This window comes from Strigops habroptila, chromosome 6 (genome assembly GCF_004027225.2).
Source record: "Strigops habroptila isolate Jane chromosome 6, bStrHab1.2.pri, whole genome shotgun sequence".
NCBI lineage: Eukaryota > Metazoa > Chordata > Aves > Psittaciformes > Psittacidae > Strigops > Strigops habroptila.
Genome location: NC_044282.2, coordinates 44,097,875 through 44,109,796, shown reverse-complemented (window position 1 = coordinate 44,109,796; position 11,922 = coordinate 44,097,875). Strand labels below are relative to the sequence as shown.

Here is an 11,922-nt window from a genome sequence, read left to right as displayed (position 1 = left end):
TTGGGGTACTCTGAGTACAAATATAAAAGTTCAGATATATGCTATATAGTGTGTACACATATAAAAACTTCATCAAGTTGCAGCAAACCCATGTCTTCTTTTTTCTGACTGTACTCTATGCGCTTAGACTGGGATCGCACAGACGTGCTGCTCTTTTTTTTCCTCCCCATATCACGTACATTATTACTACTAACCTGTAATCTAACAATTGTATTATAGTTAAAAATGGTTGTAAATCTTTCTGAAACTTAATATGAAGACTCTTGAACTGGAATCTGGACCTTAACTTTGAAAATGCCCTTGTATTTTGATTTTAAATATGTGATTGGAATCACCAAACAATTTAGGTTAGAAGGGATCTCTTGAGTTTATCTAGTTCCATCCCGTGCTCAAAGTTAGCCTAGCTTCAGGGTCAGATCAACATGCTCAGGGCTTGTACAACCAAGTTTTGAATCTCTCCAAAGCTGAAAATCCCACAGGCTTTTTGGCTTTCCAGAGCTGACATGGAATCATAGAAAAGTTTGGTTTGGAAGGGACCTTCAAAGGTCATCCAGTCCAACAATATCAGGCTGTTTAGAACCACATCCAGCCCAGCCTTGAATGTCTCCAGGGATGGTGAATCCACCACATCTTATGAAGCAGGGTTTTTTCCTTGTGGTCAGTTGGAACTTCCCTTGTTGCAACTTGTGACCATTGCCTCTCATGCTATTTTTGCACATCTGGGGAGAGTCTGATTCTCTTCTACATAACCACCTATAATATTGTTGAAGACAGCAGCTGAATCCCCGTTAGCTTTCTCTCCTTCAGTCTGAGCACACACACTTCTCTCTGCCTCTGCCTGTATGTCATGTGGTCCAGCTCTGTAAGTCAGTGGCCCTTGTGTGGACTTACTCCGGTTTATTGATGTGTTTCTTGCAGTGGAGACCCCAAAACTGGACTGCTTCAGATACAGTCTCAGACATCCCAATTAGAACTGAGTAATCATTTCCATCATCCTGCTTGTTTTATTCTATATCTGGTACAGGCCAGTATGCAGATAAACCTCATTGCCTCAAGGGTATACTGCTGATTCATGCTCAACTTGCTGTCCACCAAGACTCCAAGTCCTTTTCTGCCAAACTTCTTCTGTCAGCCCTCAGTCTGTACTATTGCATGGAGTTACTTCTTCCCAGATGCAGGACATCATTGCATTCATGTTCATTTGAGGGGAGGGGAAGACAGGAGAGGCGAGGCGAGGCGAGGCGAGGCGAGGCGAGGCGAGGCGAGGCGAGGCGAGGCGAGGCGAGGCGAGGCGAGGAGAGGAGAGGAGAGGAGAGGAGAGGAGAGGAGAGGAGAGGAGAGGAGAGGAGAGGAGAGGAGAGGAGAGGAGAGGAGAGGAGAGGAGAGGAGAGGAGAGAAGGAAGGCTATGTCTGTTTACTTCTTGTGAAGCAATTAATCAAAAAAAAAAAAAGGAGATTATAATCAGCCTGCTATCTAGGTTCAGCACGATGGCCGACAAACTGATATCAAAGGAAGGAGCAGGAGGTGGGAACAGGACCAGTAAAGATGTGGATTAGAAGGTAGATCAAGCGACAGATTGTCACTGATGCCACTCATGTTTTCTAACTGCTTCTTGTGGAGCTATTAACATATTTCAGGTTTGTGGTTTCTTTTTCCAAATAAATGTGCATAAGCAAACTTCTTAACAGCAACAACAAATAATATAAATTTTGTCTCTGATGGTTCCTAGTTCTGGAATCAGCACTAGGTAACTTTTGGGTGCCCCAGTATGCATCCATTCTCATGGTTCTGCTTGCGGTTTCCATACAACCTAAGTGTAAACAGGTTTTGGTCCCCAACTATAAGTGAGGCAAACTGCCCATTTTAAAGCATCACTTACTCCTGGTGATTCTTAAAATCCACGAGCACCTCTGTTTGGAGGCCTGGGATTTAGAGTCTTGCTCTCTGACATTCAAAGCTTAAAGAGCAGTCTTCGCTCCCTTGGACCCTGGGCAAACATCCTTGTTAGTAAGTTGCCATATAAGGATGAGCACCACTTCTTCCTAGTATAGCTTCTTTTTAAAAATATGGTTGCAGTTGCATGGTAGGAGGATAAGGATGCAAGACAGAGGGTTTCTTAAATATATTTGGCTCATGCCATCTGGACCAGATCCTTCCAGTCCTAACTAGTTTATGAAGCCACTATGGTTTTACTTGGAATAAGGCATTTAGCTTCTTTAATCTGACAATGCTAGGCATGATCAAAATGCTAGACAACATTAAAGGCAGAAATTTTCTTACTAAACAGTGAGTCTCTAAAGATGATGAGATTTTATTAGGATGAGCTGATGGCTAATGGGATGGTTAGGGATGGCAGTTTTTGTCTTGTGTAACCTAAATGGGATTAAATCCCATTGTAAATAAGGTGTTACCTTTTGTGTGCCTGTGCCCAGAACTGCCCCCACAAAATATCTAAATGTCACATTAAGGAATTCAATAAAATGTCTGTGTATGTACATGCACTATGTATACATATATATGCATAGCTAAAAATATATCATATCCATATATTTTGCATGTATGTTTGGTGATCTTATCTCAAAAAAGATAAAGAAAATTGGGAAAAAAATCAACAGTGAGGTTCAGAGGTGAGCAATAGCTTCTGTGCAAGAACTTGCACAGCCAGGACTTCTCTGCCTGGCATGGACGAAATAATGGAAGGGGAGATACATGAGTGATGATCTATGAAGGTTGTGGAGAATGGGCTTCAGAATGATTGGCCATTTAATAAATGAAGGGGAAGATTCCCAATGAAATTATCAGACATAAAGTATAAAAGAAGCAAAAAGACATCGTGAAGTACATAGTGAATATATTTCACTACACAATTGCATGCACAATTCTTTGACATTAAAAGCATATGATAGGAAAAGAATGGATTGGTTCAAAGAGAAATTATCAGACTTATGGAAGAATATCAACCGAGGTGTTGAGCACAATGCTGCCAATGCAAATTTTGGCTTAAGATATGCATACAACACAAGCTGCTGGGCCTTGGAGAATATGCCAAGGCCCAGCATGTTCTCCATGCCAGGGGAATAACAACTACCTGTCCTGTTTTATGTTTGCCTAATCGTTTGTTACAGTCTTGACTGTCCTGAATCAAATTCTTCTTATGCTTATAAACATAATGGAGATCTATTGTGTCCTGACTGAAGTTTCCTGAATATTTTTTGCAATATTAACTAGTTTTGAGACTTATCTAAGCTTAGTAACTAAGCTAACTGTTTTAAAAGAAAGGTAGTATGTGAACTAAGCAGGCTTTTTAATGAAAATGTGTCTGGTGATGTGGTCATTTTTCCACTGAAAACAGAAACCAATGATATTTCAGATAGGCAAAAAAGAAACAAAGCGAAAGAAAAATGCAAAACATGGCAGAACTTTTCAGCTTATTATTATTATTCCTTATTAATAAGTATAAAAATGCCTTGCAAAGAGTCATTAGGGGCTGCACCCTAATTCAGTCTGAAAATGGCATCTTTGTCAGGTAATTGCAGAGGGCAGGCAGGAGTTTCCAGGAAGACCTACCGAGAAACCTGTGTCTTCTGAAGCAGCAGCTGGAAGCTGGGGTGTGTCACATAGCACTAGTTGCCTCTGTTTAGAAAAGTGAATCAGCTTGAAAAAGTAAAGTAGTTGTGTTAAAGTAGTAACGTGTTTCATGCTGAGATTAAAACATCTACATGAAGATGTACTCAGCATCTTAGTTCCCCTTACAGAAAAATGAGATTGGAGAAATACATGTGACAGAGCCTGGGAAGCTATTCATCTCTCTCTGAAATAGACATATCTTATCTACTACCTGAAATTCCTTCAAGCAGTGGTGACTGTTTTGACTAGATCTCCACTGACTAGAATGGGACTTAAAGCACCTACAGGTATATGTCTTAACCTTAAAGTGAATCCTGCTTTCAACTGCAGCTTTTGCAAACAATTTATTGGCTTTTTCAGCCTTATACATTCTTTGCAACCTTTTTGCTATAATGCCTGTTTTATACCCCATCCTGGTCTAGTCTGCTATTTCTCCCTTAATTCCATCACATCCCCTTAGAAGACACACTTATTGCAAGAGGTCTGTTATCCTAAGTCATGTCATGGAAAAAAATGTGTTACAAACAACTGTGGAAAGTATAGTAGAAACAATGAAATACGTTCTAATCTCAATGAGCCTAGGAATTCTGTCACAAATTTTTCTTTACCTGTCCTTTATTTAATTGGTCATATTCTTTAAGATGTTTAGTACTTCAAATCACATTTTTTGCCTGTGTGCCTATCAATCAAGCCTTTGATCAGGCTTTGAACTGCTGCAGTTACGCAAATAATATCTATATAATATATATATGAGTAGGCAGCAGAAGTTTTAACTAGTAAAGAATTACTCCTTTACTGATGTATTAGTATCAACAGGAGTTTAAGTCCTGATTCAGCAAAGAATTCAAGCATGTTTCTATGCTCAAGTCATCACTGGGAAAGCAAAGCATGCAGGTTTGACAAGCACAAAACAGGCTTTTCAAATTAAAACTGCACGTCTGTTTTGTACATGCCTGTTTAAAACATATATCTCGGACTGTAGTCTTTTCAAAAACTGTGAAAACCTTACTTGTTAATCTTGCAAAATAATGAAGAAAATTACTTTCTGCTAAATTTATGTATATTTTCCTTTTCATTTTCACTGTTAAGCTGGAAAAATTCTAAACATTCTGTAATGGGTTTTGTTTATCTCATTTTTTCTCCATTTGAGATTTCTAATTCCCTTTATGGGTTCTTATTTAGTCAGAAGTGTTTACAGTGGGGACTATCACTTAAATATGGATAGCAACTAATAGTAACTAGGAGTCATGAAAGTTAGAGGCTGAAAAGACCTATTACATTGTTTAAACCCTTCCCTGCCATTTTAGGATTGTTCCCTATAGTATAATTTCCAATGCTTTGTTTGGTCCAGTTGTAAATGACTATTACTTCCTTGCACTATTCTCCCAAGAACACTATCACAATATTCAATGCCTCCTTGTCATCCCCTCCATCCCTTGGAATTCAACTATGACAATTTTAACTTACCCGGACTTCTCATATATATGTATGAGGGATACCTTTTGGGTACTTTTAACTTTCTCTTTCTGCAGTTTTGGACCTTCCATCATCCTTGAGGTAGTTGTTGTTCTTTCAATTTGTATTTACATTCTCTGAGTTTAGTTTTTAATGTTTTCCCATCAGCTGTTCCCTCCATTTCCTTTATTGTTTTTATTGAGATTTTTCCCCCTGAATTCTCCAATTTATTGACGTCTCTGTGGGCCTGCTCCTCCTTCCTGCTGAAGTCAATGGGAAAAAATTAAGGCTTGTTACTGCTCAGAACTCTTTCCTGCGATTTTTATCCTATTTCCATAATAAGATGCCTTTTTTTTTTTTCCAGCTGACTCAAATTTACGAATATTTTGAGACCAGAGCTATGCCTATCCTGAGTGCATACAGTCATCACCTAGCTCAACCAATTCTTCTAGCTGGCAGGCCTTTTATTAACTTGACTGTGTCTGACTGGCTTCCAGACCAGAAAAAGTTTGCATCCTGCCAGCTTGAAATTTGCTTGCAACTCTACACGCCTGCATGGAAACACTTTGAAGACATAATCAGTAATTTTGAGCATCTGAGGCCAGCAACACTGATGAAAATACTATTTAGTCAGAGTCCTTTGCGTAATACCAGAAGTACTGCTTACATATTCTCATGAAAGCTGCAGTGAGAATATACTGAAGCTGCCATCCTTGAGATACCTGCTATTTTAGGTACTTTCTCTCCAAAATCATGCTAAGTGTTCCTATCATTCTAGACAGTAAAATGGTTTCCTCATGTGCATGGCTCCAAATGGAGAATGCTCAGGCTAAGTGTTTATGTGGAGCCACCAGCATTTTGTCTGGGGCTGGTTGTTTGTTCCCTGTGGTTTCTTTTCCCGTTAGTAATGGCTTTCGACATTTTGGACATTTTGTATTTGAGGAAAAGATATGCTTGGGGGCTAACAGCAAGCAGTTATTCAATATTCTAGGGGATTTCGGCACCTTTTATGCTCAGTGGTTCATGGGGACTAGACACTAGGCAGTTTCAGTATAAGAACTTTATAGCTGTGAAACAAAGTAGTGCACACCACTTTACAGATATTGAAGAATATTTATGCCCCACTATCCCATAAATAACTAGTTTGGGTACAGTGTGAGCGATATTTTGCGTATAACCTGATGACCGAAACAAGGTGTGCTTGAAATGAAATAAAATCATTTCTTCTCCTCTGAGCCTTATATGTATTATGTTCTGTCTGAGTTGTGTGGGTGAAGCCCACTTGCTTTTATTAAGGTATACTTTCCACATATCCCTGTGCTGTGCTGGAGCAGTATTTGCAAGATGTTCTTGAGTCTCATCAAAGTTATCTTTACAACCCCTTATTGAATATGGTACGGTCAATACTAGCCTGCTGCTTTAACAGCAGTCACTAATATGGGAAAAGATCAGAGACTATCAGTAAATTGGCAAGATCTTGACCTCTGTTCTTGACGATCAGAGGGATGGAACACCTCTCCTATGAGAAAAACCTGAGAGACTTGGGGTGTTCAGCCTCGAGAAGACTCCAGGAGACCTTATTGCTGCCTTTCAGTTCTTAAAAAGGGCCTATAAGAAACATGGGGAAAGACTTTTTAGCAGGGCCTGTTGCGATAGGATGAGGGGTAATGGTTTTAAACTAAAAAAGAGGAGATTCAGGCTGAACGTGAGGAAAAAATTTTTGCAATGAAGGTGATAAAATACAGTCACAGGTTGCCCAGAAAGGTGACGGATGCGCCATCCCTCGGGACATTCAAGGCCAGGCTGGATGTGGTTCTGAGCAACCACATCTAATTGAAGATCATTGCAGGGGTGGACTACATGACGTTTAAAGGCTCTTTCCAACCCTAACTATGATTCTATGATTCAGGGGACTGGGAAGGACTGTTTCTCAGACACTCTCATGGATGTGGAGGATGGGACTGAGCTACTGGAATGGTATCTGCTAAACACTTTGTTAGCACCAGCTTTTCTGGTTAATCTGTGCAAAGACCTGAGTTAGCCAACCAGCCCATGGTGCCCCTTCCCAAATGCATATTTCTCATGAATTACCAGAGGGTTGCTCAACTCCAGATCAAAAAAGTAGTTACTTAATGCACATTACTTAATGCAGATATATTCAGTAAATGCTCAAGCTTAGTGGCTGTGATGATGCCCTGGGATGGTGTTTCTGGGCGTGCTAAATGCCAAAGTTAGGAAAAGATAGGGAAGATTAAGGAACATAAGGATTAGTGGCATTGTAAGGGCTTTCTATCCCTGGGCAATTGCCACTGTTCATTTTCACTGATATTAATAAATCCAGCATAAGCCAAGCAGTAGTACCCTAACAGCTTCATCACACAGAAACCTGTTTGTTTCCTTAAAAAAGAAAAAATACAAAAGAAACAAAATTTAGCATATAGGTTAGAGTTCAAACTCTAATTTCATATGCCAAGACAATAGTTGCACTGTATACTTTAACTTTTGCCTATGATGCTATGTTTATCAGTCAGGTAAACAGTCTGCTGCTAGGCTGTGAGATATACCTGGTAGCTCTTGAAAGCATAGACATTTCAAATGTACAGCAAAGGGTTAAAACTTAATAAGTGGGCAGGAGGAAGGGAAAAAACCCTAGGCAGAATGTCTCCACACAGAGAAACAGAGAACAGTTAATTTGTGCTCCAAACTGCCAAGGACAGCAGAAAAAAGCAACTAGTGTAAATAATTAAAGCAGAGATTAGATAAATATTTGGGGAGGGGGTACTGTGATGGTGTAATTGCTAATGCTGAGGAGAGGTGGACTTCTGTACTTCCTGGCCCCTTTTGTTCTAAGGTTTCCTGCAGCCCATTACTTAGTAGCCTGCCACATGCCATCTTTTTTAGGGTTTAAACCACATTTTTTTTGAAGCTTGCATAAGAATGAATTGTAGAACACTGGCTGGGATGTGACTCTGTCGTGCAATATGGCTTTATGATTCATTCATTTTCGCAGACTTTATTTCTCCAGAGTGGGTCCTGGGTTGGCATCCTGAGCCCTGCAAAGATCCACAGGGCTGAGTGGAAGGAATATAAATGCTTCACTGGAGCCAGACTCGGGCTGGGGCAGTTACTGTCAATACACTGAAGTTGAAATACATTGACAGAGGGGTGGGGGAGGTGTTCTGCAGTGCTGCAGATCCCAGGAATACCTTATCTTGGGAGCAGAGAATTAGGATTTTTTTATATGTTCACCAACGCGGTTGTTTCTTGTTTCAGAGATAAACCACTACAACATCAGGTAACCAGCAGAGCCTGGGCTTTATTGTTTTAAAGGGGAAAAAATAGACATGTTTTAGTAACAAAGAGCAGCTTCACACATGATTATATATATAACATACATGACAGCTAAACACTATATGAAATTAAACTTGGAGCTAATATTCAACAAATTAAATATTTTTCTATTGAAGGAAAGGGAAGCAAGCGAGCAACCTACATTGAAATATTAAATGGTCAGTGCAGAATCTCTAACAAAGCCCTTAAAAATAAAGCTTTAATTAAAATGCTCTTCAGAGCTCAGAAATACTTGCAGACACATCACAGGGCACAAGAGCTCTATTTATCTACCAGTTAAAGTGCTTTGATTTTTCATGTCTATTTTCCTATGTTCGCATTCTTATCTTTCACGACACCTGTTGGTAACCTTATAAAAGCATCCCATAGGAATGGGAGGGTTCTGTGCCCCGGCAGCGGCTGGGGTGTCACCGGGTACCCTGCGGTGCCGGCGCTCACCCCGAGCGGTGCTGTAGCTCAGGCACTGCAGCCAGCCCTGCGCGGCGAGCCCAGCCTGGCGCTCTTGGAGACAGGGAAATGCAAGGTACCATTTTTTTTTTAGCAGACTGTAAATGATTCCTATTCTTTGCTCCACAGAACATCCGATGTGGTGCCCAATCGGCTGAGAAAGCTGCACAGACGTCAGTGTCTGTGCGTGTGTGTGTGTGTGTCTGCACAGCCAACTGCAGCTGGAACCTCCTTTAGAGCAGCCCTATTGATTTCTGGCTCACACCGCAGTAACAGGGCTAGAGTGCAGGGCGGGAGGAGAAAAAGGCGGGGGGGTACGGGGGTGTGGAGGGGAAAGTAATCCCAGCGGCTTAAAACCGGGAATTAACCGAAGGCACATCGGGGTGTATGTGCATATGTACAGCACATACATGCCGGTTTCCAGCGGCATGCTGCTGAGCTGTTTGCTTAAAAACCCCCACCAAACCCAACAACAAAAATCCCCAGGCCGAGTGATCCCCACACCTCAGGAAACAACAGTCTCCCCAGGTTTCAGATCCCGTGCATGCATGGATTGATGTTTTTCTATGCTGTTTTTGCACACTGAAGCTGTCTGCAAAATGTTACTATTTTAACGAAGGACTACGGGAGATGAGCGCTTTAAATGGCTCTTTCTCTATGCATGGACTTGTCTGCGTGGGGAAGATGCAGGGGGGGCACTTGTGGGGGTGATAAAAATGCAGCTTGGAGTCTGTCAAAGACAGTGCAGAGAGAGCTCCAGCAAGTTGCTCTGCATCTACTGGCAGTCATTTTCTCCTGATGCATAATGCACAAAGTGCCATTGCAAGCTGAGGTGTAAAAACGGGGGAAAATGATGTTTCTGGTAGTGACTGAGCTTTCCTCTTCCTCTGAGGTTTCTTTCCCAGCTAATATCTGGGAATAATTTATAGCTGCATGTTAATATGGTGTCTTGGTATTTCAGCACATCTGCGAAGAAAATCCCTGCAAAGCAAGTGTGTCTTTTCACAATCACTGCATGTCAGTCTGGCAAACTCTAGCTGTGAGCAGTATACAAGGAAGGGGGGGAACCCCCCAGCACCGTTCTCTGTTTAGGGGGTGGGGGAAGAGGCGACGGTAATACCTTTAAAAACCCAAAAGGCGGTAAGCCATTATTAGCAAAAGCTATATTGAGCATGCTTGCCAGACAGGCAGCGCAGCTCAGCTCTAGTTCCGCCCAGACATGTGCCTTGCCATTTTCATTTTAATCAGTCTGCTCAGGATGGCTGCTGATTCATTTTGCGGGATGGCCCCCTGGGAGCCAAGGTGGAAGCCTGAGGCGAGCTGCTATTGCATCAATGCAGCCCTCCACATCAGACACAGGGAGGGGAGGAAAGGCTTCAGCAACAGATCGAGTTCAAAATACCAGCCTAGCTATTAAAAAACAAAGCAGCACCCCCCTCCAACAAATAAAATCGCTGTGGAAATGATAATAATTTAAAAAAAAAAGGGGGGGGGGACACCCAACAAACCCCCCTCTCGCCCCCGAATCATGAAATAAACCACAATTAGTGGAGAAAAATCTCTTCTGCTCCTTCCTTCATTCCCCTCGTACCATGGAATCGCTGGAGCTACCATTTCTTTTCACAGCTCCTCGTTTAAAAAGAAAAAGGACGCTCTCTATTTCTCTATTTACCTGATAACTAGCTGGGGGTGGGATACCTGATTTAGCTGGAGACTTTGATTTGTGGGATTGACAACCTTATTATGCAGTGAGCTTATTATTGATATTATTCTGCTCTCGGTTGCCATGACCACCTTGTGAGAGACATTCAATTTTCTCTCTTCCATCATCATTATCTATGAGGCCATCTGTTGTGGAAAATGAATTCAGCCTCATTTGCATGACTGATAAGCAAATTTTTTTTTATCTATTTAACAGAAGGTCATATGCCGGGGATTTGGAGCTGGTGAAAAAAAAAAAAAAGTGGAGGGAAAAAAAAAGGCATCTCGAGAGGATGAGTGGGAGTGCGTGCATTAGAGGATGTATGTGGAAGTAAAACAGATCCCTCAGGCCTGCTAGCCTATCCTACTGCATTTGTCATTCCTGCCAGGGCGACATTTTTTTCCCCCTAAGCTTCTGCACACTAAAGAGAGTGAGAGCTTTTTCCCTGCAGTCTTCTTGAAGCCCCCCTGATTTTTTTACTCAGTGTTGGTGGGTGTATTTTAATTTTTTTTCTTTTTTTTTTTTTTTAATTCCCTGGAACATGGGGTATGTTTTCAGTGTTCAATGAAGAAAAAAGCAGCCTTTTCTGGGTCTCTGTGGTATGCTTCTTACTCCTCATCCTTTCCAAGTTGCAGTAAGCCAGGGTGTTTCTTAACCATGCTGAAATGTCTTGCTTATGTTTAACTTGTAAATGGTTAATGGTGCAGGTGTGGGCTGTGTTTTGTGCAGGGTGGGGGTTGATTCTTGTAGCTAACTGGAAAGATTACTGTGATTTTTGCAGTCGTTCTGTAGCTTGTACTTAAATGTCCATTGTTTGCTCTTTTCAAGTTCTTCTGGCAATACTGCTGTGCAGCCAAAATTGTACTGGGCTGTAGAATAGCTGATAAAAAATCCTAAAGTGTGTGTTTACTATATGAATGCATAATGTTGCATGCATTAAGCATGTTGTTGTTTATATAAACTTGCTGCATGTTGGATAGTACTTGTTTGATATGGAGAACCTGAGACAAAAACTTCACAGATTGGAATGCTCAATGACAGCAGAGAGGAATTAAATAAAAGATTAGAAGATCCTACGTTTTTACACTAGAATGGTGTTTGAAAACAGTGGATTTGTACTTTAAAGGGGCACACTTGTGTAAGAGTAGCATTTTGAAAGAACACTGTCTTCAATGTTTCATATCTCTTATAGTTTTTCTTCAAAGAGAAAAAGCTTTGTAAATAAGGGATGGTTAATTCAGTTAACTTTGAAAACATCATAGTTTATACTTCCATTTTTAAATAGTTCAGATAAATATGACTGTAGTCCCTGTACATTTAGTGCAGATTTGTTAATGTA

The 11,922-nt window shown here is 41.0% G+C and overlaps 1 protein-coding gene across 5 annotated transcripts in view; it reads left to right on the top strand.

The window, feature by feature from the left end:
- Positions 1–8,816: 8,816 nt before the first annotated feature.
- The window catches only part of MYT1L (myelin transcription factor 1 like), a 301,101-nt gene continuing 297,995 nt past the window's right edge, over positions 8,817–11,922 (top strand). For 2 of the 5 annotated variants that reach the window (XM_030489647.1, XM_030489655.1), the window contains exon 1: positions 10,501–11,072. The gene's annotated coding sequence lies outside the window, so the exon portion shown is untranslated. Of the gene's footprint in view, positions 8,958–10,500; positions 11,218–11,922 lie in introns of those variants that run through there. The other 3 variants (XM_030489651.1, XM_030489648.1, XM_030489650.1) reach the window with 3 other exon arrangements.